General features: G+C 49.4%; 1 protein-coding gene across 3 annotated transcripts in view; it reads left to right on the forward strand.

The window, feature by feature from the left end:
• Positions 1-1,631: 1,631 nt before the first annotated feature.
• HAPLN3 (hyaluronan and proteoglycan link protein 3) overlaps positions 1,632-27,442 on the forward strand; it is a 38,082-nt gene continuing 12,271 nt past the window's right edge. Inside the window, exon 1 of one of the 3 annotated variants that reach the window (XM_075575186.1) lies at positions 1,632-1,742. The gene's annotated coding sequence lies outside the window, so the exon portion shown is untranslated. Of the gene's footprint in view, positions 1,743-20,727; positions 20,880-27,442 lie in introns of those variants that run through there. The other 2 variants (XM_075575185.1, XM_075575184.1) reach the window with 2 other exon arrangements.

A 27,442-nucleotide genomic window follows, 5' to 3' on the forward strand; every position in this document is an offset into this window, starting at 1 on the left:
CAAAGCTGCAGGATATGGTTTCTCTATCTGGTAGAACGTGACATTCAATCAATGGCATTAAGGAGACACCCCGGATCACTGCTCGATGAATCCCGGCCAATGGAACGTGTAAGGCATTGAACGTAGTGAGCGCAAACGCATGTGCGGCACGAACAAATTCATATAAGTGCACCAGTCCGGCCATGCTGCGCGCGATGTGACGCCATGTGACGCGATGAGACGCGGGCGGAAGGATTTAGAGGAGACAAAAAAATTGATTTTTCGCACAACGGCCGCGTCACGTGAGCATTTCAACCAATGAGGGCAAACCAGCCTGGTGACATCACGGTCACGCCTCCACGTCACATGCGAGTCCACAAATCGCTCAGACGACAGGCGCTCTGTCGCGCGTGCACTATGGCCGCAGCCTGACAAAGCACGGATGGTGATATCTGCTTCCACTTTCTTTCTTTCTTTCGTTTCCTTCTTTCTTTCCGTCCTCAATTGCTGCTTTGTGCACAGTGTAGGAAAATGACTTGGTCGCTGAGTTGGGCAAAATATTCTAGACTGCAGTGCCGGGCCTTTACCTTACACTTCAGCCATACATTATTGTCAGGCCATGCAGCCGGTGTGTTGGATAATAATAGTAAAACCCATGTGATGACAAGCATGAAGAAGCTACATACAATGAAACCCTAAACCTCAGCACTAATTACATAAAGAGAATTAGGGCCAAATGGGAAGAAATACCCCCTCTCGAGGTTAGGAGCACTTTGCAGCTTTTTCCTTTACATTGAAACAATGGAATGACACATCTGTTTATATGAAAACATCAGTGTCCTGAAATAAAAGGATTTCCCATGAATTACCAATAGGTCAGAATGTCAAACATGGAACAAAATCTATCATCGAACACCGGGTGTTTGAGTATCACGTGTGTCTTCGCTCCGTTCCATTACCTGCAAACACTTTTTTTTGCTGTTGCTTTCATTTTTTTTGGTCTATCCGGAGTATTCATGGATAATTCCAACCTGTTGGCATTCAATACCCTTAATTAGGGGTGCTCAACTGCAGACCACAACCCACGCTCCCCCCCCAACAGGTCAGGTTTTCAGGATATCCCAGCTTCAGCACAGGTGGTTTATTCACAGGCTTGGTTGAAGACTGAGCCTCTGACTGAGCCACCTGTGCTGAAGCAGGGACTAATTGAGCCACCTGTGCTGAAGCAGGGATATCCTGAAAACCTGACCTGTGGGCTGGGGGAGGGGAAGGGGGACGGGACGGGACTCAAGTTAAGCACCCCTGCTCTAGATTATGGTATTTGACTTCTGTATAGGCTTATTTTAACATTCAAGACATGAAAAGCGTTAAACTAAGAAGAAAAGGAGGAGCACGCTAAGGATCTTGTGTTATCTCGTGTAACATTTGCTGAACTGCTGTTCTCCTTCAGGTATTTATATTTCTGCGTAAAGGCCACCAAGATAACATTGGAAAGCTTGAAGCCATGAGCCAACATGAGAAAATTGGCATCAGATGTGTTGGCCATAGGAGAAAATAATTGTGTTGGCAAGGTTTGCCCCATTGGGACTGAAAACGTCTTTGACAACCTTATCTAAGCCAGTGAAATGTCACAGGTATTCTGATCTTGCAATGCCACGATGATCACGAGTTATGTGAGTCCGACAGCATCACTCTTTAATAAACAGCCCGGCCCGAAGTCCCAGTAGAATGCAAGATGTGCCGCTGATATTCCTTCCGACACCGTAAGATTGATATTTCCTTGTGTACCGTGTCATTTCATCCTGCTCTGCTTTTGCGCCGGTGACTTCTTTAATTGTTCCGCTTCACAATTCCAGAGACGGATGTGTATCTAGTTAATGTCTTGTTTTTATACCCGAGCCTCTGTCTTTAGCTCCTCGGTGGGGTGTGAGAGAGAGAGACAGGCGTTACACAGAAACAAATTCCTCTATTCATCATCAGTCATCTTGTCATAACTAAGCAACTCATTACGTGGGGAGGCCGGCGCCAGGAGGGCTGCTGTTCTGGGATAATGGGGAGGAGCAGGCGCAGTGACGGCCCGGGGCATCAGTGACGGCCCGGGGCAAGAGCTTCAGTTTGATTTGATTCAGTAAATTAAGTTCAGCAGAAATACAACGAACTCGTTATTGATGGAGGTCCATAAGACCAATGCATTGATACGTAAAGAAACACACGACAATGGACGAGATCGCACTTTCAAAACTCAAAGTGCCCGGAAGTTCTCGTTTGTTTTGCATTAATACGTTTTGAGTAGAGATGGGCTCATTTGTTTTGAGAATTTGGGTGTGGGTCGGGTGGTTTCTGTGATCCACGGGTCCCTCTCCAAAAGAGAAATCCAAAATTGCAAAAAAAAAACATTTCACCGGCAAAGAGCGACAGCGACAGCGACAGCGACAGCGACAGCGACAGCGCTCTCATTTTATTAGCAGTCGCTATTTGTGTATATATATATATATATCAAATAAATTGGGGAGACGTGCCTCTGCTGGAAAAGGATCCCCCCTGAGAGACATGCTAATGGTATGCAAAGTATATTTAAACGAACGAGTCCCTTCCCACACTTCCTAAAAGTGTCTCCATCCCACCTATAGAGTTTATAATAAACCTAACGATTAGAATAGTGTCAGACTCTACAGGACTAGAACCCACAACCACTGCTTTTCTAGGGCAGGGGTGCGCAAAGTGGGGCGCGGGCCCGACCAAGGGGGGACCCCGAGATTTTCTGGGGGTGCGGGGCTGTTACAGAGGCCCCGCGCTTCCCCAAAGGCATCTGTAACTTTTCACTTACTTGGAGTTGCAGCGACACGTCTCCATTGCAACCGGCGTTAAATGGCGCCACAGGGTCATGTTGCCATGGTAACGTGACATCATTTGACGCCAGAGCCATGGAGGGGGCACGAGCCGGAGGGGCGAGGAGACAGGGGGGCGCATGAGAGAATCTTTGTGCACCCCTGTTCTAGGCCACAGCTCTAGCAGTGTGAGCTAAACCAGCTGACGGCTAGCAGCAATGTCCCCGCTGTGCTTCACTTGTTTATATTTGTGTGTGTCAGAAAACATGTTCTATTTCATCTCTATTAGAAAATGAAGAGAGAGAAAAGACCTAGCCTTTAGAGTGGGTAAAATACCCCAGTAGTGTCTGACACCATTCCAGTCATTAGGTTGGTCCCTTAGACTTATTATGGATTATGTATGGTTGCTTATTTTTCAGCACAGGCCCGGCTCCCTAATCTAAGTGGTGGGACATTTGAGGGGACATACATATACATATACACAACCGATGACTGCTAATAAAATGAGAAAGCTCGTCTCGCTCTCTCGCTCTCCCCCTCTGTCCCCTGGAAAGTCCCTAGTTATGGCCATTTCCTGTAATACAGGATGGGACAGTACTGTAGCTATTAAATACCGGACAGGTTGTGGTTAATTAATTAAAGGCCTGGGTAACAGGTAGGTTGTGAGCCTGTTTTTATAGATTCCCAGAGAGGGGCCTCTCGGGCTGTTCCAGAGAGTGGGAGCAGCGTGGCTAACAGCTCGAGCCCCAAAGGAAGTTATAGTGGCTCACTACACACAGGAACTCCTCCCACAGGAGGCAGGAAATGATGCACAGCCGCCGCCGTAAAGAAGCAGAGGGAGGCGGAACTGGTGACTGGTAAAACTTTATTGAACAAGTGTAGTGCTGACGGATCTTCTTCTGACGCGTTTCAGCCCATGAGGCCTTTGACAAAGGCCTATTCTCTTCTGGAGCCCTGCGTGGGTTAACCCCTGGTTTACCCGGTTACATGGCTCACTACATGGCTCTCACCTTTACAAACAGAAATATGATTGTAATTTGTAAGAGATATCTAAAAGCTTGAACCCTTGGCTGCCAGATGCTCAATGTCCCCTTTTTTCTCAGAGAGAAGATCCGCGGTGACTTTGCTAATGACAGTGACATGGGAGAGCTGTTCTGAAGTACAATCTCACAATCTGACATTCACGTCACACTGGCTGGCTTAATGCCTTTGCTGCTGTAATGTTTTTGCCTCTGGCAACCCATTACATACCCGCCAATCTAGAGACTGGAATTCCCATTTCAGTGTTCTAGAAACCTCTGTAAATCAAACTCATAGTCTGGAATAATTGACACTAGCACCGAGAGAAATAATTTATTATATCCTTTGCTAATGATCCTTATTTGAAATACTCATTTGTGCAGCGGAAGAGATTTAAAGTTTTTCTTGTATCTGTACCTTAAACTCTTCATATTACAACCAAACTGAGCACGTCTGTGTGTACTGTAGTCAATCCAAAATAAACATCATTTAGCAACAGATTGAATAACCTATGGCAGTCGTATAGTTTCCAGTGTGCACTGATATCCAAGACCATATGGGAACCAAGGCTTTCATTTTCTAAGGGTTTCCTGAAATATTCCTTTGTAATTTATTGCTGGAGCAGAGCTATGCGCTTCATCTGTGTTGTTATTGGCAGATGTAAAACAAACTATCTAGTGAGAAAAGCCACTTGTACAAACTCAGACAGATATGAGGCAAAGTCCCGAGTACAAACACCGCAAACGAGGGGCCGTGGAGTTAGCACCGCACTTTGGTGTGGCAACCATTGGAAATGGAGCTTCTTCGGCATTAACCACTTCATTACTGGGGGATTTCGGATTCTGTAGTTTGGAAGTACATAGTTATACTTTATCTACAACAAAAACAAATTAATTTGCGTAATTTGTGAACTACATTGTTAATCTCAAAAGGGCCCACAATGCAGTGCAGAGAAAGTCCTGCAAAGACAATGGAGCAGAAGGGCTGACGTGAAACCTCCTGTGTGTTCCTCCGCAGGACGGCTCCCTGTTACAGCAGGCGGGTTTCTCCCTGTTACAGCAGGCAGGTTCTCTCCCTGTTACAGCAGGCAGGTTCTCCCTGTTACAGCAGGCGGGTTCTCTCCCTGTTACAGCAGGCGGGTTTCTCCCTGTTACAGCAGGCGGGTTCTCTCCCTGTTACAGCAGGCAGGTTCTCTCCCTGTTACAGCAGGCAGGTTCTCTCCCTGTTACAGCAGGCAGGTTCTCTCCCTGTTACAGCAGGCAGGTTCTCCCTGTTACAGCAGGCGGGTTCTCTCCCTGTTACAGCAGGCAGGTTCTCTCCCTGTTACAGCAGGCAGGTTCTCTCCCTGTTACAGCAGGCAGGTTCTCCCTGTTACAGCAGGCGGGTTCTCTCCCTGTTACAGCAGGCGGGTTTCACCATGTTACAGCAGGCAGGTTCTCTCCCTGTTACAGCAGGCAGGTTCTCTCCCTGTTACAGCAGGCAGGTTCTCTCCCTGTTACAGCAGGCGGGTTCTCTCCCTGTTACAGCAGGCGGGTTCTCTCCCTGTTACAGCAGGCAGGTTCTCTCCCTGTTACAGCAGGCGGTTTCTCTCCCTGTAACAGCAGGCGGGTTCTCTCCCTGTTACAGCAGGCAGGTTCTCTCCCTGTTACAGCAGGCGGGTTTCTCCCTGTTACAGCAGGCGGGTTCTCTCCCTGTTACAGCAGGCGGCTTTCTCCCTGTTACAGCTGGCGGGTTCTCTCCCTGTTCCAGCAGGCGGTTCTCTCCCTGTTACAGCAGGCGGGTTCTCTCCCTGTTACAGCAGGCAGGTTCTCTCCCTGTTACAGCAGGCGGTTTCTCCCTGTTACAGCAGGCGGGTTTCTCCCTGTTACAGCAGGCAGGTTCTCTCCCTGTTACAGCAGGCGGGTTTCTCCCTGTTACAGCTGGCGGGTTCTCTCCCTGTTACAGCAGGCGGGTTTCTCCCTGTTACAGCAGGCGGGTTTCTCCCTGTTACAGCAGGCGGGTTCTCTCCCTGTTACAGCAGGCGGGTTCTCTCCCTGTTACAGCAGGCATGTTCTCTCCCTGTTACAGCAGGCAGGTTCTCTCCCTGTTACAGCAGGCGGGTTCTCTCCCTGTTACAGCAGGCGAGTTTCTCCCTGTTACAGCAGGCGGGTTCTCTCCCTGTTACAGCAGGCAGGTTCTCTCCCTGTTACAGCAGGCAGGTTTCTCCCTGTTACAGCAGGCGGGTTCTCTCCCTGTTACAGCAGACAGGTTCTCTCCCTGTTACAGCAGGCAGGTTCTCTCCCTGTTACAGCAGGCAGGTTCTCTCCCTGTTACAGCAGGCGGGTTCTCTCCCTGTTACAGCAGGCGGGTTTCTCCCTGTTACAGCAGGTGGGTTTCTCCCTGTTACAGCTGGCGGGTTTCTCCCTGTTACAGCAGGCGGTTTTCTCCCTGTTACAGCAGGCGGGTTCTCCCTGTTACAGCGGGCGGTTTTCTCCCTGTTACAGCAGGCGGGTTCTCTCCCTGTTACAGCAGGCAGGTTCTCCCTGTTACAGCAGGCGGGTTCTCTCCCTGTTACAGCAGGCGGGTTCTCTCCCTGTTACAGCAGGCGGGTTCTCTCCCTGTTACAGCAGGCGGGTTCTCTCCCTGTTACAGCAGGCAGGTTTCTCCCTGTTACAGCAGGCGGGTTTCTCCCTGTTACAGCAGGCGGGTTTCTCCCTGTTACAGCAGGCAGGTTCTCTCCCTGTTACAGCAGGCAGGTTCTCTCCCTGTTACAGCAGGCGGGTTCTCTCCCTGTTACAGCAGGCGGGTTCTCTCCCTGTTACAGCAGGCGGGTTCTCTCCCTGTTACAGCAGGCGGGTTCTCTCCCTGTTACAGCAGGCGGGTTCTCCCTGTTACAGCAGGCGGGTTCTCTCCCTGTTACAGCAGGCGGGTTCTCTCCCTGTTACAGCAGGCGGGTTTCTCCCTGTTACAGCAGGCGGGTTTCTCCCTGTTACAGCAGGCGGGTTTCTCCCTGTTACAGCAGGCGGGTTCTCCCTGTTACAGCAGGCGGGTTCTCCCTGTTACAGCAGGCAGGTTTTCTCCCTGTTACAGCAGGCGGGTTCTCTCCCTGTTACAGCAGGCAGGTTCTCCCTGTTACAGCAGGCGGGTTCTCTCCCTGTTACAGCAGGCGGGTTCTCTCCCTGTTACAGCAGGCGGGTTCTCTCCCTGTTACAGCAGGCGGGTTCTCTCCCTGTTACAGCAGGCGGGTTCTCCCTGTTACAGCAGGCGGGTTCTCTCCCTGTTACAGCAGGCGGGTTCTCTCCCTGTTACAGCAGGCAGGTTTCTCCCTGTTACAGCAGGCGGGTTTCTCCCTGTTACAGCAGGCGGGTTTCTCCCTGTTACAGCAGGCAGGTTCTCTCCCTGTTACAGCAGGCAGGTTCTCTCCCTGTTACAGCAGGCGGGTTCTCTCCCTGTTACAGCAGGCGGGTTCTCTCCCTGTTACAGCAGGCGGGTTCTCTCCCTGTTACAGCAGGCGGGTTCTCTCCCTGTTACAGCAGGCGGGTTCTCCCTGTTACAGCAGGCGGGTTCTCTCCCTGTTACAGCAGGCGGGTTCTCTCCCTGTTACAGCAGGCGGGTTTCTCCCTGTTACAGCAGGCGGGTTTCTCCCTGTTACAGCAGGCGGGTTTCTCCCTGTTACAGCAGGCGGGTTCTCCCTGTTACAGCAGGCGGGTTCTCCCTGTTACAGCAGGCAGGTTTTCTCCCTGTTACAGCAGGCGGGTTCTCTCCCTGTTACAGCAGGCGGGTTCTCTCCCTGTTACAGCAGGCAGGTTCTCTCCCTGTTACAGCAGGCGGGTTCTCTCCCTGTTACAGCAGGCGGGTTCTCTCCCTGTTACAGCAGGCGGGTTCTCTCCCTGTTACAGCAGGCAGGTTCTCTCCCTGTTACAGCAGGCGGTTTCTCTCCCTGTAACAGCAGGCGGGTTCTCTCCCTGTTACAGCAGGCAGGTTCTCTCCCTGTTACAGCAGGCGGGTTTCTCCCTGTTACAGCAGGCGGGTTCTCTCCCTGTTACAGCAGGCGGCTTTCTCCCTGTTACAGCTGGCGGGTTCTCTCCCTGTTCCAGCAGGCGGTTCTCTCCCTGTTACAGCAGGCGGGTTCTCTCCCTGTTACAGCAGGCAGGTTCTCTCCCTGTTACAGCAGGCGGTTTCTCCCTGTTACAGCAGGCGGGTTTCTCCCTGTTACAGCAGGCAGGTTCTCTCCCTGTTACAGCAGGCGGGTTTCTCCCTGTTACAGCTGGCGGGTTCTCTCCCTGTTACAGCAGGCGGGTTTCTCCCTGTTACAGCAGGCGGGTTTCTCCCTGTTACAGCAGGCGGGTTCTCTCCCTGTTACAGCAGGCGGGTTCTCTCCCTGTTACAGCAGGCATGTTCTCTCCCTGTTACAGCAGGCAGGTTCTCTCCCTGTTACAGCAGGCGGGTTCTCTCCCTGTTACAGCAGGCGAGTTTCTCCCTGTTACAGCAGGCGGGTTCTCTCCCTGTTACAGCAGGCAGGTTCTCTCCCTGTTACAGCAGGCAGGTTTCTCCCTGTTACAGCAGGCGGGTTCTCTCCCTGTTACAGCAGACAGGTTCTCTCCCTGTTACAGCAGGCAGGTTCTCTCCCTGTTACAGCAGGCAGGTTCTCTCCCTGTTACAGCAGGCGGGTTCTCTCCCTGTTACAGCAGGCGGGTTTCTCCCTGTTACAGCAGGTGGGTTTCTCCCTGTTACAGCTGGCGGGTTTCTCCCTGTTACAGCAGGCGGTTTTCTCCCTGTTACAGCAGGCGGGTTCTCCCTGTTACAGCGGGCGGTTTTCTCCCTGTTACAGCAGGCGGGTTCTCTCCCTGTTACAGCAGGCAGGTTCTCCCTGTTACAGCAGGCGGGTTCTCTCCCTGTTACAGCAGGCGGGTTCTCTCCCTGTTACAGCAGGCGGGTTCTCTCCCTGTTACAGCAGGCGGGTTCTCTCCCTGTTACAGCAGGCAGGTTTCTCCCTGTTACAGCAGGCGGGTTTCTCCCTGTTACAGCAGGCGGGTTTCTCCCTGTTACAGCAGGCAGGTTCTCTCCCTGTTACAGCAGGCAGGTTCTCTCCCTGTTACAGCAGGCGGGTTCTCTCCCTGTTACAGCAGGCGGGTTCTCTCCCTGTTACAGCAGGCGGGTTCTCTCCCTGTTACAGCAGGCGGGTTCTCTCCCTGTTACAGCAGGCGGGTTCTCCCTGTTACAGCAGGCGGGTTCTCTCCCTGTTACAGCAGGCGGGTTCTCTCCCTGTTACAGCAGGCGGGTTTCTCCCTGTTACAGCAGGCGGGTTTCTCCCTGTTACAGCAGGCGGGTTTCTCCCTGTTACAGCAGGCGGGTTCTCCCTGTTACAGCAGGCGGGTTCTCCCTGTTACAGCAGGCAGGTTTTCTCCCTGTTACAGCAGGCGGGTTCTCTCCCTGTTACAGCAGGCGGGTTCTCTCCCTGTTACAGCAGGCAGGTTCTCTCCCTGTTACAGCAGGCGGGTTCTCTCCCTGTTACAGCAGGCGGGTTTCTCCCTGTTACAGCTGGCGGGTTCTCTCCCTGTTACAGCAGGCGGGTTCTCTCCCTGTTACAGCAGGCGGGTTCTCTCCCTGTTACAGCAGGCAGGTTCTCTCCCTGTTACAGCAGGCGGTTTCTCCCTGTTACAGCAGGCGGGTTTCTCCCTGTTACAGCAGGCAGGTTCTCTCCCTGTTACAGCAGGCGGGTTCTCTCCCTGTTACAGCAGGCGGGTTCTCTCCCTGTTACAGCAGGCACGTTCTCTCCCTGTTACAACAGGCAGGTTCTCTCCCTGTTACAGCAGGCGGGTTCTCTCCCTGTTACAGCAGGCGAGTTTCTCCCTGTTACAGCAGGCGGGTTCTCTCCCTGTTACAGCAGGCAGGTTCTCTCCCTGTTACAGCAGGCAGGTTTCTCCCTGTTACATCAGGCGGGTTCTCTCCCTGTTACAGCAGACAGGTTCTCTCCCTGTTACAGCAGGCAGGTTCTCTCCCTGTTACAGCAGGCGGGTTCTCTCCCTGTTACAGCAGGCGGGTTCTCTCCCTGTTACAGCAGGCGGTTTCTCCCTGTTACAGCAGGCGGGTTTCTCCCTGTTACAGCAGGCAGGTTCTCTCCCTGTTACAGCAGGCGAGTTTCTCCCTGTTACAGCAGGCGGGTTCTCTCCCTGTTACAGCAGGCAGGTTCTCTCCCTGTTACAGCAGGCAGGTTTCTCCCTGTTACAGCAGGCGGGTTTTCACCCTGTTACAGCAGGCGGGTTCTCTCCCTGTTACAGCAGACGGGTTCTCTCCCTGTTACAGCAGGCAGGTTCTCTCCCTGTTACAGCAGGCGGGTTTCTCCCTGTTACAGCAGGCGGGTTCTCTCCCTGTTACAGCAGGCGGGTTTCTCCCTGTTACAGCAGGCGGGTTCTCTCCCTGTTACAGCAGGCGGGTTTCTCCCTGTTACAGCAGGCAGGTTCTCTCCCTGTTACAGCAGGCAGGTTTCTCCCTGTTACAGCAGGCGGGTTTTCACCCTGTTACAGCAGGCGGGTTCTCTCCCTGTTACAGCAGACGGGTTCTCTCCCTGTTACAGCAGGCAGGTTCTCTCCCTGTTACAGCAGGCGGGTTTCTCCCTGTTACAGCAGGCGGGTTTCTCCCTGTTACAGCTGGCGGGTTTCTCCCTGTTACAGCAGGCGGTTTTCTCCCTGTTACAGCAGGCGGGTTCTCCCTGTTACAGCGGGCGGTTTTCTCCCTGTTACAGCAGGCGGGTTCTCTCCCTGTTACAGCAGGCAGGTTCTCCCTGTTACAGCAGGCGGGTTCTCTCCCTGTTACAGCAGGCGGGTTCTCCCTGTTACAGCAGGCGGGTTCTCTCCCTGTTACAGCAGGCGGGTTCTCCCTGTTACAGCAGGCGGGTTTTCTCCCTGTTACAGCAGGCGGGTTCTCTCCCTGTTACAGCAGGCAGGTTTTCTCCCTGTTACAGCAGGCAGGTTCTCTCCCTGTTACAGCAGGCAGGTTTTCTCCCTGTTACAGCGGGCGGGTTCTCTCCCTGTTACAGCAGGCGGGTTCTCCCTGTTACAGCAGGCGGGTTCTCTCCCTGTTACAGCAGGCGGGTTCTCTCCCTGTTACAGCAGGCGGGTTCTCTCCCTGTTACAGCAGGCGGGTTCTCTCCCTGTTACAGCAGGCGGGTTCTCTCCCTGTTACAGCAGGCAGGTTCTCCCTGTTACAGCAGGCGGGTTCTCTCCCTGTTACAGCAGGCGGGTTTCTCCCTGTTACAGCAGGCGGGTTTCTCCCTGTTACAGCTGGCGGGTTTCTCCCTGTTACAGCAGGCGGTTTTCTCCCTGTTACAGCAGGCGGGTTCTCCCTGTTACAGCGGGCGGTTTTCTCCCTGTTACAGCAGGCGGGTTCTCTCCCTGTTACAGCAGGCAGGTTCTCCCTGTTACAGCAGGCGGGTTCTCTCCCTGTTACAGCAGGCGGGTTCTCCCTGTTACAGCAGGCGGGTTCTCTCCCTGTTACAGCAGGCGGGTTCTCCCTGTTACAGCAGGCGGGTTTTCTCCCTGTTACAGCAGGCGGGTTCTCTCCCTGTTACAGCAGGCAGGTTTTCTCCCTGTTACAGCAGGCAGGTTCTCTCCCTGTTACAGCAGGCAGGTTTTCTCCCTGTTACAGTGGGCGGGTTCTCTCCCTGTTACAGCAGGCGGGTTCTCCCTGTTACAGCAGGCGGGTTCTCTCCCTGTTACAGCAGGCGGGTTCTCTCCCTGTTACAGCAGGCGGGTTCTCTCCCTGTTACAGCAGGCGGGTTCTCTCCCTGTTACAGCAGGCAGGTTCTCCCTGTTACAGCAGGCGGGTTCTCTCCCTGTTACAGCAGGCAGGTTCTCTCCCTGTTACAGCAGGCGGGTTCTCTCCCTGTTACAGCAGGCAGGTTCTCTCCCTGTTACAGCAGGCAGGTTCTCTCCCTGTTACAGCAGGCAGGTTCTCTCCCTGTTACAGCAGGCGGGTTCTCTCCCTGTTACAGCAGGCAGGTTCTCTCCCTGTTACAGCAGGCGGGTTCTCTCCCTGTTACAGCAGGCAGGTTCTCTCCCTGTTACAGCAGGCGGGTTCTCTCCCTGTTACAGCAGGCAGGTTCTCTCCCTGTTACAGCAGGCAGGTTCTCTCCCTGTTACAGCAGGCGGGTTCTCCCTGTTACAGCAGGCGGGTTCTCTCCCTGTTACAGCAGGCGGGTTCTCTCCCTGTTATAGCAGGCAGGTTCTCTCCCTGTTACAGCAGGCGGGTTCTCTCCCTGTTACAGCAGGCAGGTTCTCTCCCTGTTACAGCAGGCGGGTTCTCCCTGTTACAGCAGGCGGGTTCTCTCCCTGTTACAGCAGGGCAGGTTCTCTCCCTGTTACAGCAGGCAGGTTCTCTCCCTGTTACAGCGGGCGGGTTCTCCCTGTTACAGCAGGCAGGTTCTCCCTGTTACAGCAGGCGGGTTCTCTCCCTGTTACAGCAGGCAGGTTCTCTCCCTGTTACAGCAGGCGGTTCTCTCCCTGTTACAGCAGGCAGGTTCTCCCTGTTACAGCAGGCGGGTTCTCCCTGTTACAGCAGGCAGGTTCTCCCTGTTACAGCAGGCAGGTTCTCTCCCTGTTACAGCAGGCGGTTCTCTCCCTGTTACAGCAGGCAGGTTCTCCCTGTTACAGCAGGCGGGTTCTCTCCCTGTTACAGCAGGCGGTTCTCTCCCTGTTACAGCAGGCAGGTTCTCCCTGTTACAGCAGGCGGGTTCTCCCTGTTACAGCAGGCAGGTTCTCCCTGTTACAGCAGGCAGGTTCTCTCCCTGTTACAGCAGGCGGTTCTCTCCCTGTTACAGCAGGCAGGTTCTCCCTGTTACAGCAGGCGGGTTCTCCCTGTTACAGCAGGCAGGTTCTCCCTGTTACAGCAGGCAGGTTCTCTCCCTGTTACAGCAGGCAGGTTCTCCCTGTTACAGCAGGCGGGTTCTCCCTGTTACAGCAGGCAGGTTCTCCCTGTTACAGCAGGCGGGTTCTCTCCCTGTTACAGCAGGCGGGTTCTCTCCCTGTTACAGCAGGCGGGTTCTCTCCCTGTTACAGCAGGCAGGTTCTCTCCCTGTTACAGCAGGCGGGTTCTCTCCCTGTTACAGCAGGTTCTCTCCCTGTTACAGCAGGCGGGTTCTCTCCCTGTTACAGCAGGCGGGTTCTCCCTGTTACAGCAGGCGGGTTCTCTCCCTGTTACAGCAGGCGGGTTCTCTCCCTGTTACAGCAGGCGGGTTCTCCCTGTTACAGCAGGCGGGTTCTCTCCCTGTTACAGCAGGCGGGTTCTCTCCCTGTTACAGCAGGCAGGTTCTCTCCCTGTTACAGCAGGCGGTTCTCTCCCTGTTACAGCAGGCGGTTCTCTCCCTGCTTGTGATAGCCGGTGAAAGAGACACGGGTTCAAACTGAATACATTTCCCAGCGCGTGATTAAAGAGAGCAGAGAGCAGCTGGATGTGGTGTCTGTCAAATGCGCATCCAGGGGGTGAAACATGACAAGGTTCTGGGTAATTTGCACTAACATAAAACAAATAAAAGGAATAAAAAGCCTCAGGAATTGCCCATAAGACTAACATTCCCATCTTCAAAGCAACAGCCTCAGCAAACATGATCTGCCGGTGCTCGGGCGCTTTGCCGTGTGGGTGTGGGACTGAGAGGAAGGGAACAGCAACGTGGACATTGTAAGAACTGAACTGGCAAATAAATACTTTACTTTCACATGAAGCATCATTTGTTCCTTACCCCTTCAACTGCGAACAAACCACAGCGCGCCGCACACGACTTGGGAAAAGTACAGACTGGCTTCCCGGGAAAAGTGCAGACTGGCTTCCCGGGAGACCATTGGCTGCTTCACACAAAGTGATCTGTTGGCAGAAAATGATACGAGGAGACCTCAGTGGTTACACTCGGCTCTGTCCCATGATCCCACCCATGCGATCATTAGCAGGATCCTCCATCCATTCCCAAACATTCAGTACACACCAGTCAGGCGGCAGGGCTGAGACGGGCAGCATGGGTTCAAGCGGTGAGCAGTCGAGGTTAGCTCCCTAAGGCCTGGGACATAGTACAGCAGGCCGTGCTGAGCTGTGCTGAGCAGCGCTGAGCCGCGCTGAGCTGTGCTGAGCCGCGCTGAGCAGATGCACTTACCCCCTGCATCTGTCATCAGCGCGGCTTTAGCAGCTGCTTCCACATGCGTTCGGAAGCTGAGAAATTCTGAGGAGACAGGCAAATTTAAAATTTGCCGCTCATGGGAGTGGAGGGACTAGCCACGCCTCCCGCCACGCCTCCGTTACGCCACGCCTTCGCCCAGCCTCTGCCCCGCCCCCAAAGCGCGCTCACTGCCTCGCCTGCCAGGACACAAAAAAGCTCCAGTTTGAGCAGGCGAGGCAGAGCAGGAGCGCGGATCAGCCCGAGGCCTAATGCTTCACAGAAGAGTTGGGTCTGAAGATACTTACAATGGAGCATCCCATACAGTAACATTTATTAGTACTTCCCACCACGTACGGCATAAGTCAGATACTTGATTTATCAAAAGTATTAAGAGCATGTTCATGTGTTCAAAATGCAAACAGTATCACAAAATACTAACTGTGACATCAGAATGCATCAAGTATAAAGTAAGAATGTATACTGTATGGCAATGGCTTATAATAGGGATCCATTCTCATGCTATTTGTATATATATATGTATATATGTATGTATGTGTCTTTATTTATATAGCGTCATTAATGTACATAGCGTTTCACAGCAGTAATACACGGGACAATCATATAAATAACAAATAATAGAAATAACACATAAAGGGAATAAGTGCTTCAGACATAAAAGTAATATTTAGGAAGAGGAGTCCCTGCTCCAAAGAGCTTACAATCTGTAGTTTAATGTATGAGGTGTAAAGTATCAGCCACGGTGCTATTCATATGCTTCGTTAAGCAGGTGTGTCTTAAGGTGGGTCTTTCAGGTGAATAGAGAGGGTGCTTGTCGGGTATTGAGGGGAAGGGCATTCCAGAGGTGCGGGGCAGTCAGTGAGAAAGGTTTAAGGCAGGAGAGGGCTTTAGATACAAAGGGGGTAGACCACGAGAGACCAGGACTAATACCAGGGATAAATATCGCCAGTCAGAAACACAAGAGTTTATAAAAGTGATTTATTGGAAAACAGTAATCCACAACAATACATATACACTGACAACATACACAACTGGGGTAACCTATATTCCTAGGTGCAGGGACCTCCCTAGAGAGATTTTCCCTGATCTTCCCCCTGCAATGTCCTCTGAACTGGACTCCAGGCCTGGCACCAGCACAGCAGGGGGCGCTGCAGCTTCCCTTAGTTACAAACGTCTGCAACTCTTCTGGCTCTGAACTGAACTAAATTGAACTGTTAGGCAGCGTCCATGCTGCCGACCGCGCGGAGGCGTGCGCACCTGTGACTTCCCCTGCGTGTAGCGCAAGCGTTTGTGGCCTTGGTGGATACACTGTGGGGGCGTGTATATTGGCGTGTCTGTGATGTCCTGGAGCTGGTTCGCCCTCATTGTGTGAACCGCTCACGTGACCTGCCCGTCGCGCACCTCCCCCCGCGCGTGATCTATGGGCGCAATCATTGCCTTAAGGCGTTGTGATCACGCCGCGCGCACACGCTTCCGAGCGGTCTTCAGGACCATGGATGCAGCCTAGGGGGTCTCCCTCCCCCCCTGTTTATAGCCTTAGCTCTCCCTTATACCCTTAACCCACCGTGTGCTGGCTTCGTGCCCAGCCCCTGATTGGTGGGTAGAAATACAACACAAAAAGAACAACATAAAGCGTTACAAGGAAAGGCGCAGCGCAACCTTCCGACTGAACATAAAGTGAACCCCTGGGGTGCTGGAACCAGGGTTACAAGACAGGTATACATACATATATAACATAATACCTCTGTATTACCGACAGGTATACATACATATATAACATAATACTTCTGTATTACCGACAGGTATACATACATATATAACATAATACCTCTGTATTACCGACAGGTATACATACATATATAACATAATACTTCTGTATTACCGACAGGTATACATACATATATAACATAATACCTCTGTATTACCGACAGGTATACATACATATATAACATAATACCTCTGTATTACCGACAGGTATACATACATATATAACATAATACCTCTGTATTACCGACAGGTATACATACATATATAACATAATACCTCTGTATTACCGACAGGTATACATACATATATAACATAATACCTCTGTATTACCGACAGGTATACATACATATATAACATAATACCTCTGTATTACCGACAGTTATACATACATATATAACATAATACCTCTGTATTACCGACAGTTATACATACATATATAACATAATACCTCTGTATTACCGACACGTATACATACATATATAACATAATACCTCTGTATTACCGACAGGTATACATACATATATATCATAATACCTCTGTGTTACCGACAGGTATACATACATATATAACATAATACCTCTGTGTTACCGACACGTATACATACATATATAACATAATACCTCTGTATTACCGACACGTATACATACATATATAACATAATACCTCTGTATTACCGACACGTATACATACATATATAACATAATACCTCTGTATTACCGACACGTATACATACATATATAACATAATACCTCTGTATGACCGACAGTTACACATACATATATAACATAATACCTCTGTATTACCGACAGGTATACATACATATATAACATAATACCTCTGTATTACTGACAGGTATACATACATATATAACATAATACCTCTGTATTACCGACAGGTATACATACATATATAACATAATACCTCTGTATTACCGACAGGTATACATACATATATAACATAATACCTCTGTATTACCGACAGGTATACATACATATATAACATAATACCTCTGTATTACCGACAGGTATACATACATATATAACATAATACCTCTGTATTACCGACAGGTATACATACATATATAACATAATACCTCTGTATTACCGACAGGTATACATACATATATAACATAATACCTCTGTATTACCGACAGGTATACAAACATATATAACATAATACCTCTGTATTACCGACAGGTATACATACATATATATCATAATACCTCTGTATTACCGCCAGGTATACATACATATATATCATAATACCTCTGTATTACCGACAGGTATACATACATATATAACATAATACCTCTGTATTACCGACAGGTATACATACATATATAACATAATACCTCTGTATTACCGACAGGTATACATACATATATAACATAATACCTCTGTATTACCGACACGTATACATACATATATAACATAATACCTCTGTATTACCGACAGGTATACATACATATATAACATAATACCTCTGTATTACCGACAGGTATACATACATATATAACATAATACCTCTGTATTACCGACAGGTATACATACATATATAACATAATACCTCTGTATTACCGACAGGTATACATACATATATAACATAATACCTCTGTATTACCGACAGGTATACATACATATATAACATAATACCTCTGTATGACCGACAGTTACACATACATATATAACATAATACCTCTGTATTACCGACAGGTATACATACATATATAACATAATACCTCTGTATTACCGACAGGTATACATACATATATAACATAATACCTCTGTATTACCGACAGGTATACATACATATATAACATAATACCTCTGTATTACTGACAGGTAGGGGTTATGCTAGGCTTAACCTTTATTAACAGCCGCCATATTGACCCGACCGTCACAGGTATATCATAGTCTTCTGCTGTACAAGGAAGTGCTCAATACTATTAGCCATGTCTGCCAGTCAATACTGCGGAAAATGCTAAACACCTACAGTAAGTCCGATGTGTCACAGTAAAGAATATGAACATTCACTAATCTAGCAGTACTCTACATGCTAATATAGGGTCAGGAGACTCATAGTTATATAGTGTCAGGAGACTCAAAGTTACATAGGGTCAGGAAACTCATAGTTACATAGAGTCCGGAGACTCATAGTTACATAGGGTCAGGAGACTCATAGTTACATAGTTACATAGTGTCCGGAGACTCATAGTTACATAGTTACATAGGGTCCAGAAACTCATAGTTACATAGTTACATAGGGTCAGAAGACTCATAGTAACATAGTGTCAGGAGACTCATAGTTACATAGTGTCCGGAGACTCATAGTTACATAGTTACATAGTGTCCGGAGACTCATAGTTACATAGTTACACAGTGTCCGGAGACTCATAGTTACATAGTGTCCGGAGACTCATAGTTACATAGTTACATAGTGCCCGGAGACTCATAATTACATAGTTACATATGGTCCGGAGACTCATAGTTACATAGTTACATAGTGTCCGGAGACTCATAGTTATATAGTTACATATGGTCCGGAGACTCATAGTTACATAGTGTCCGGAGACTCATAGTTACATAGTTACATAGTGTCCAGAGACTCATTATTACATAGTTACATAAGGTCCGGAGACTCATAGTTACATAGTTACATAGTGTCCGGAGACTCATAGTTATATAGTTACATATGGTCCGGAGACTCATAGTTACATAGTTACATAGTGTCCGGAGACTCATAGTTACATAGTGTCCGGAGACTCATAGTTATAGTTACATATGGTCCAGAGACTCATAGTTACATAGTTACATAGTGTCCGGAGACTCATAGTTACATAGTGTCCGGAGACTCATAGTTACATAGTTACATAGTGTCCGGAGACTCGAAGTTACATAGTTACATAGTGTCCGGAGACTCATAGTTACATAGTTACATAGTGCCCGGAGACTCATAGTTACATAGTGTCCGGAGACTCATATTTACATAGTTACATAGTGCCCGGAGACTCATAGTTACATAGTGTCCGGAGACTCATAGTTACATAGTTACATAGTGTCCGGAGACTCATAGTTACATAGTGTCCGGAGACTCATAGTTACATAGTTACATAGTGTCCGGAGACTCATAGTTACATAGTTACATAGTGTCCGGAGACTCGAAGTTACATAGTTACATAGTTACATAGTGCCCGGAGACTCATAGTTACATAGTTACATAGTGTCCGGAGACTCGAAGTTACATAGTTACATAGTGTCCGGAGACTCATAGTTACATAGTTACATAGTGTCCGGAGACTCATAGTTACATAGTGTCCGGAGACTCATAGTTACATAGTGTCCGGAGACTCATAGTTACATAGTGTCCGGAGACTCATAGTTACATAGTGTCCGGAGACTCATAGTTACATAGTTACATAGTGTCCGGAGACTCATTTCAAACAGGAAAAGTATCAGAGGAAAAGAAACAAAAGGCTTAGAAATGGAGTCACAAGAACCGGTGAAAGGACGAACGCAAACGCAGCTGCTGTGGGATTGCGTATTGAAGCTGATTGTCTCTGGGAAGGTGTAATCAGAGCTAGGCCCACGCACTCTTCTAGCGCCCTGCGCCAAGTCAATGTGAGTCATTGTAGTACAAATGGCACAATTAATAGGAAGTGCGCACTTACTGGTTATAAAACATCTATCGGGATGCGTGTGATTTGGATCATTTGTCAGAATGAAGAAACGTTAATAGCGGGAGGTCGGGTCATTGGGGATTGTCGGGTCAGTGGGGATTGTGGGGTCAGTGGGGATTGTCGGGTCAGTGGGGATTGTCGGGTCAGTGGGGATTGTCGGGTCAGTGGGGATTGAGGTTGGTTTGATAAGAAGTTTTCCTTGTGCCGGACAGACTTAAAAGTAAAGAATGCGCAGAAAAGACATTTGGATGAATAACATATCAGGTCAGAAAAGAGAGAAGGGTAAAGTCTATAAATGTGGGAAGATCATTTCAAATATAATTCCCCCAAATATATATTTATTGTATGATATAGTTATTATTGTAGATTTGCAAGTAATACATATAATTGGACCCAGAAATTCTGGTTTCAGCCGATGCTTAAACAGTGTTGTATGGGAATGCTGCTGTAATGTGGTATGGATAAGGGGAAATCTAGGATTTCCTAAAGCACATTATGTAGGTGAGAAGAGGATACTGCTTCCCTACAGAAAATATAAGCAACAGAGCCCAAAGAGACCCCAAGGTCAGTAGCTGCCTTGATGATAATCCTTATAGCAGAACAGAGCTCAAAGAGATTCATTGTAACAGCAAGAAGCACATCGCAATGTATTCACTGGACTCTGACAGGGAAGGGGTTAACATACAGTTACTACTATTAATGTAACCCTCCATAAATACAATGGGCCGTAATCCCATTCATAAAAAGGGACATTGGTAATAACTCAGCAGGTGGTGACATCTGCAACACATCCCACAGCCACATGGCATGAGAAGAGCCACATGGCATGAGAAGAGCCACATGGCATGAGAAGAGCCACATGGCATGAGAAGAGCCACATGGCATGAGAAGAGCCACATGGCATGAGAAGAGCCACATGGCATGGGAAGAGCCACATGGCATGAGAAGAGCCACATGGCATGAGAAGAGCCACATGGCATGAGAAGAGCCACATGGCATGAGAAGAGCCACATGGCATGGGAAGAGCTGGATGGAAATGATGTTAATCCCTTAAATCTCGGATTGCACAGAAGGGAAAGATCCAGCCCTACATCGGTTTAAGAAGAGTAGAATGACACTTTCATACACAAGATGGTAACATGTGGGTTTCCTATGCAGGGATAGAGCTGTATTTTCATTGGCACCCACCCAGTTCCTACCTATCCATTCACAAGTTCCTTTGGAAGGAGGTATATAGTGCATTGGTGTGTCTTTAAGGGGCTGTATCTGATGCCTGTTCTCAGGGGTTGGCTTGGAGTGACGTGTCCTGCTTCCTTTCTGCCAATGAACACTCATTAAGGCTACAGCCCAAAACACATTTTACTACAGAGCTGCAGATCCAGCCAGAGAGGAGAGTGCCCAGGAAATGTAAACTGCAGAAGGTCTTCCAGAGACATCCAGAGGGAGAAGATCAGGTTATTTCACAACTGTAAGTAGCACATCATTCATTCTTTTACACGTCACATTCACAAGTCTCAGGATCCAGTGATGAATCCCCTGGATCCAGCGATCAGTCCCCTATGGGAAAAGCTAAACATCACACAGGTCACTAACATCTCTTTACTATGGGGTCATGGCGGGCATTCTTTATATGATCCTAAAACTAAACTGCTTTCAAACAATATGTGGCAAAAATAATACAAAAGCAGCAAAAAACCCACTCACTTTCATTTGTTTTGTTTCAAAAATATAAAAGCACTAAACTGAAATAATTTCCTTTCTTTTGTGTCTCTGTTTCATTTGTTTTCTTTGTTATGGAAATAGCTGTTTTATTATCTTCGTTAGGGTAAGTCCTTGATTCCTATTATCTTGCTAATTCTGAGTACATTTTAAACTAGTCATTACCTTTTGGATGGGTATATTAAATCTTAGTGTGAATTAATTTATATGTATTTATTTTATTCTTCTATTTAAAAAACAGTTTTTTTCTCACTTACAGAGGATAATTTATTTTATTCTTTCCTGTGAAGCCCATTGAATAGTTTCTAGCAAACAGCTGCGCAGTGCCCCCCCCCCCCCCCCCTCCCTGACCTCTGGTTTCATAGTGTTATTCTGCATTTCCTTCAGGTTTCTTTCCCCTCTCCACTTTCACATTCTCAGTTCTGAGTTACTCCGCAAGTTCATTTCACATACAATTCTAAACGGGACACAGATGTCAAATTCCTTGACCAAGAGATGGGACAACTTGATACTTGTGACCCTCTGCTGGTCTCACTGGCTATCTGAGAAACACAATATTTAGAACACTGTGGGGCTTTTGAATTATTAGTATAGTTATTATTACTATTACAGTGTATTATTGTTTGCTTATAAAGCGACAAGTACTACAAGCACGTTTGCATTCTTTGCATACATCAAAATATTAGTGCTAAAAAGCCGTACAAACCGTCATAGAATGTGCATCCTATAGCAGCTATCAAGACCGCTTGCGACTTCCTACACATGATGCATAGTTCTTTGTTTGAAATAAATTCTGACGTATTGCCTTATGTTAAATACCTGATTGATACAGAATTATGTTTTTTTTAGTATATAAACTATTACTATAATATTATTTATAATAGCCATCCTCTAAAAATAATACATTTTGTTACGCTATCTAATGAAACATCCCAACTCCATCCAATACATTTATCGTTCATGCGCGGCAACTTGATTCTGTGCTAACAATATGAACAGAGTTTTAAGGTTTATGCCAAGTACAACTTGGCAGGTTACCTGTACCATTCCATTCTGTACGCCAAGCGCGCATTCCATTCTGTACGCCAAGCGCGCATTCCATTCTGTACGCCAAGCGCACACTCCATTCTGTACGCCAAGCGCACACTCCATTCTGTACGCCAAGCGCGCATTCCATTCTGTACGCCAAGCGCACAGTCCATTCTGTACGCCAAGCGCGCATTCCATTCTGTACGCCAAGCGCACATTCCATTCTGTTCGCCAAGTGCACATTTCATTCTGTTCGCCAGTCATGCATTCCATACGCCAGGCGTACATTCCATTCTGTACGCCAAGCGCGCACTCCATTCTGTACGCCAAGCGCGCATTCCATTCTGTACGCCAAGTGCACATTCCATTCTGTACGCCAAGCGCGCATTCCATTCTGTATGCCAAGTGCCCATCCCATTCTGTACGCCAAGCGCGCATTCCATTCAGTACGCCAAGCGCGCATTCCATTCTGTACGCCAAGCGCGCATTCCATTCAGTACGCCAAGCGCGCATTCCATTCTGTATGCCAAGCGCGCATTCCATTCTGTACGCCAAGCGCGCATTCCATTCTGTACGCCAAGCACGCATTCCATTCTGTATGCCAAGTGCACACTCCATTCTGTACGCCAAGCGCACACTCCATTCTGTACGCCAAGCGCGCATTCCATTCTGTATGCCAAGTGCACACTCCATTCTGTACGCCAAGTGCACACTCCATTCTGTACGCCAAGAGCGCACTCCATTCTGTACGCCAAGCGCGCATTCCATTCTGTACGCCAAGCGCGCATTCCATTCTGTAGGCCAAGCGAACATTCCATTCTGTACGCCAAGCGCGCACTCCATTCTGTACGCCAAGCGAACATTCCATTCTGTACGCCAAGTGTGTATTCCATTCTGTACGCCAAGCGAACATTCCATTCTGTACGCCAAGCGCGCACTCCATTCTGTACGCCAAGCGAACATTCCATTCTGTACGCCAAGCGCACACTCCATTCTGTACGCCAAGTGCACACTGCATTCTGTACGCCAAGCGCGCATTCCATTCTGTACGCCAAGCGCACACTCCATTCTGTACGCCAAGCGCACACTCCATTCTGTTCGCCAAGCGCGCACTCCATTCTGTACGCCAAGCGCGCATTCCATTCTGTACGCCAAGCGCGCACTCCATTCTGTACGCCAAGCGCGCATTCCATTCTGTATGCCAAGCGAACATTCCATTCTGTACTCCAAGCGCGCACTCCATTCTGTACGCCAAGCGCGCATTCCATTCTGTATGCCAAGCGCGCACTCCATTCTGTACGCCAAGCGAACATTCCATTTTGTATGCCAAGCACACATTCCATTCTGTACACAAAGCGCACACTCCATTCTGTACGCCAAGCGCACACTCCATTCTGTACGCCAAGCGCACACTCCATTCTGTACGCCAAGCACGCATTCCATTCTGTACGCCAAGCGCGCATTCCATTATGTACGCCAAGCGCACACTCCATTCTGTACGCCAAGCGCACACTCCATTCTGTACGCCAAGCGCGCATTCCATTCTGTACGCCAAGCGCACACTCCATTCTGTACGCCAAGCGCACACTCCATTCTGTACGCCAAGTGCACACTGCTTTCTGTATGCCAAGCGTGCATTCCATTCTATACGCCAAGTGCACACTCCATTCTCTACGCCAAGCGCACATTTCATTCTGTGCACCCAAATATTTGTCTAAAACCATTTTTGACGCCTAAGGAGCACATTGAGCAAACTAAGGTTAATACAGGGGGGCGCATCCAGGCGCAATTACATTTCAGTCTTTCCCTGCATCAGATTTACGGAAAAAATGCCATTTGCGCAGCTTCGTGCGCAGGCCCCGTATGTTTTCCCGTGGGGATAGGACTCTCGCTTCAGCTCAATTAGAAGTCATGTGTGAGGACACAGGTGCAAGTAGCGAAAAAGGGGGCTAAGTTACAGCAAAAGAAAGACATCCCTCTTGAAAGCACTCAGCGTGTCAGATATAAATGAGTGTATATTAAAATAGTTTATTAAATCAAAATCTAAAAGAAAGTCTCAAAATTGGTGGGATAGAATCTATGGCCAATTGGTGAACAAAACACACAAATAGATAAGAACAACACAGGATAACCATTTATCCCTAGATCAGGGCTGCACAACACGCGGCCCGCGGGCCGCATGCGGCCCGCCTGGCCTCTCTGTGTGGCCCTCGATGAGATTTAAAAAAAAAAAAAAAACTTTGAAAAAATTTTTTTTTTGAAAAAAAAAAAAACTTTGAAAAAAAAATGGCGCCAATTCCCTGCGGTCCCGGCGCGCATGCGCTAGGCCCGCTCCGTCCCCCCCCCCCCTTCCCTGCTCCCAACGCGGGGCGGAGGGGGAAGCAACACACAGCTCCTCTGCGTGCCCGCTCCCCTCCCCCTTCCCTGCTCCCAACGCGGGGCGGAAGGGGAAGCAACATGCAGCTCCTCTGCGTGCCCGCTCCCCTCCCCCTTCCCTGCTCCCAACGCGGGGCGGAAGGGGAAGCAACATGCAGCTCCTCTGCGTGCCCGCTCCCCTCCCCCTTCCCTGCTCCCAACGCGGGGCGGAAGGGGAAGCAACATGCAGCTCCTCTGCGGGCCCGCTCCCCCCCCTGCTCCCAACGTGGGCTGGAGGGGGAAGTAATAATTAAATAATTCAGCTCCTCCAGCGGCCTGCTTCTCACCGCTTCCCTCCGCGGCCAGCTTCTCGCGTCCCCCACGAGCTCACCTCCCGTGCCCTCCTCCCCCCCTTCCCCCAAACCGCGCCCCCAAGCCCACCTCCCGTCCCAGGCAGCTGCCGCAGGGATATCGGGGGCAGGAGGAGCAAGCGTCCGGCGGCAACCTGCACCCACCCGGGTCAAGGTAAGTCACTGTTAGTCACTGTCACCCAAGTCACTGTCACCCACCCACCCACCCAGTCACTGTCACCCAGTCACTGTCAAGTCACTGTCACCCACCCACCCAGTCACTGTCAAGGTCACTGTCACCCACCCACCCAGTCACTGTCACCCACCCACCCACCCAGTCACTGTCACCCACCCAGTCACTGTCACCCTGTCACCCAGTCACTGTCACCCACCCAGTCACTGTCACCCACCCACCCAGTCACTGTCAGTGTCACTGTCACCCACCCACCCAGTCACCCACCCAGTCACTGTGTCCCACCCAGTCACTGTGTCCCACCCAGTCACTCTTCCCACCCAGTCACTGTGTCCCACCCCGTCACTGTCACCCACCCAGTCACTGTCACCCACCCAGTCACTGTCACCCACCCACCCAGTCACTGTCACCCACCCACCCAGTCACTGTCATAGTCACTGTCACCCACCCACCCAGTCACTGTCACCCACCCAGTCACTGTCACCCACCTATCCACCCAGTCACTGTCACCCACCCAGTCACTGTCACCCACCCAGTCACTGTCACCCACCCACCCAGTCACTGTCACCCACCCAGTCACTGTCACCCAGTCACTGTCACCCACCCAAGGGGGAGAGTGATGTGAGGTGCAAGGGGGGGAGAGGGATGTGAGGTGCAAGGGGGGGAGAGTGATGTGAGGTGCAAGGGGGGGAGAGGGATGTGAGGTGCAAGGGGGGGAGAGGGATGTGAGGTGCAAGGGGGGGAGAGGGATGTGAGGTGCAAGGGGGGGGGAGAGGGATGTGAGGTGCAAGGGGGGAGAGGGATGTGAGGTTCAGGGGGGGAGAGGGATGTGAGGTTCAAGGGGGGAGAGGGATGTGAGGTGCAAGGGGGCAGAGGGATGTGAGCTGCAGGGGGGAGGGATGTGAGCTGCAGGGGGGAGGGATGTGAGCTGCAGGGGGTGGTGGGATGTGTGTGGGGTGTAGGGGGGTATTGTGTGTTTGATGTGGAGGGGGGTATTGTGTGTTTGATGTGGAGGGGTGTATTGTGTGTGGGTGAGGGGGAGAGATGGGGGTATGAGAGATAGATGGGGAGTATCGCAATGGTTGATAGTGTTGGGTTCTGGGGGAGATATGAGGATGATGATGGGTGCTGGAGGAGAGATGATGATGATGATGATGATGATGATGATTTTACCCGTGCGGCCCAATTTATTTTTCCTTGGAGCAGTTCGGCCCTTCGCACTTTACGAGTTGTGCAGGCCTGCCCTAGATTGTCCACACAATGCTGGCACATGTAACGCTATGCATTCAGCTTAATATAGATAGCAACAATCCTATCTAGTGCAGGCCACAGATAACAGACTGGGGACTGGGATAGTCAGTGTATATGGAACCTGTGTTTGTGGAAAGCTTGGATGTAAAATTCATGTAGGTTTGTATTTTTGTTTTGTTCACCAATTGGCCATAGATTCTATTTTCTTTTGCTGTAAAATTGCTTAAATGTAAGAGGCTGACACCCCAAACTCACTCACATTCCCCACATGACCCGGTAATAGGTTTGTATGCAGGTTGGGGCAGAGAGGTACCGGCATGAGGAAAAAACAAAGCAAGATGAACCCCTACCAAGCAAGAGGCATGCTACACAATCACACCCCCCTCACTCCTGCACACGCCCTGGCCTGGGTGATTGATGGTACAGATGCCTTCCCGTGGAATACCTGTTATTGCCCCAGCCTAATGTCTCTCTGTACACTGTGTGTTGTTTGCACTGTACATAAGCTTTCAACAATTGCAAATGTCTCTTCATTGACATCTGAAGTCTTTCTATATCTCAAAATCTCGTGCACAGATATAATATTTATGTTCATTTAGTACAATAAAATTTTACCTGGCTCGGGGTGGCTAGGATGCTTGCAAGCAACTCTGGCAGGGAAGGTGTTAAACTTCTTCATAAGCACATAATGTAAGAGATAAATACATCTGATAATACTCAACATCTCTGTTGTAGCCTCTTTTGGGATGGGGGTGGGAGGAGTGGGGGTTGTGACGAGGGGAGCATCCCTGACCTTGATGTGTCAATCCCCCACTTAAAATTCCTTTGAAATGAGCTCTTGTGTAATGCTGGTTAGACATTGCCGGACTTTATCTGGTGCCGTTTCCTCAGTGTGCATACAGCAGGTCACCATGCCATTACAGATTATCCAGCCTTTCTCATTAAGAACTGTTATACGGGGTCAGTAGGGATGGTGGGAAAGGTCACCGCTATTGTAGTTAGCTTGTTTCTCTAAGAATTCCAGGTAGCAATTATTCCGAGACCAGGTGGGTGTTACAGGGTGACCTAGTAAGGTGCACGGTACAAACTTCTGTCTGTTATATGTGTATGTGGGCATATGTCTTCAGCTCTCCA

Source organism: Ascaphus truei, chromosome 18 (genome assembly GCF_040206685.1).
Source record: "Ascaphus truei isolate aAscTru1 chromosome 18, aAscTru1.hap1, whole genome shotgun sequence".
NCBI lineage: Eukaryota > Metazoa > Chordata > Amphibia > Anura > Ascaphidae > Ascaphus > Ascaphus truei.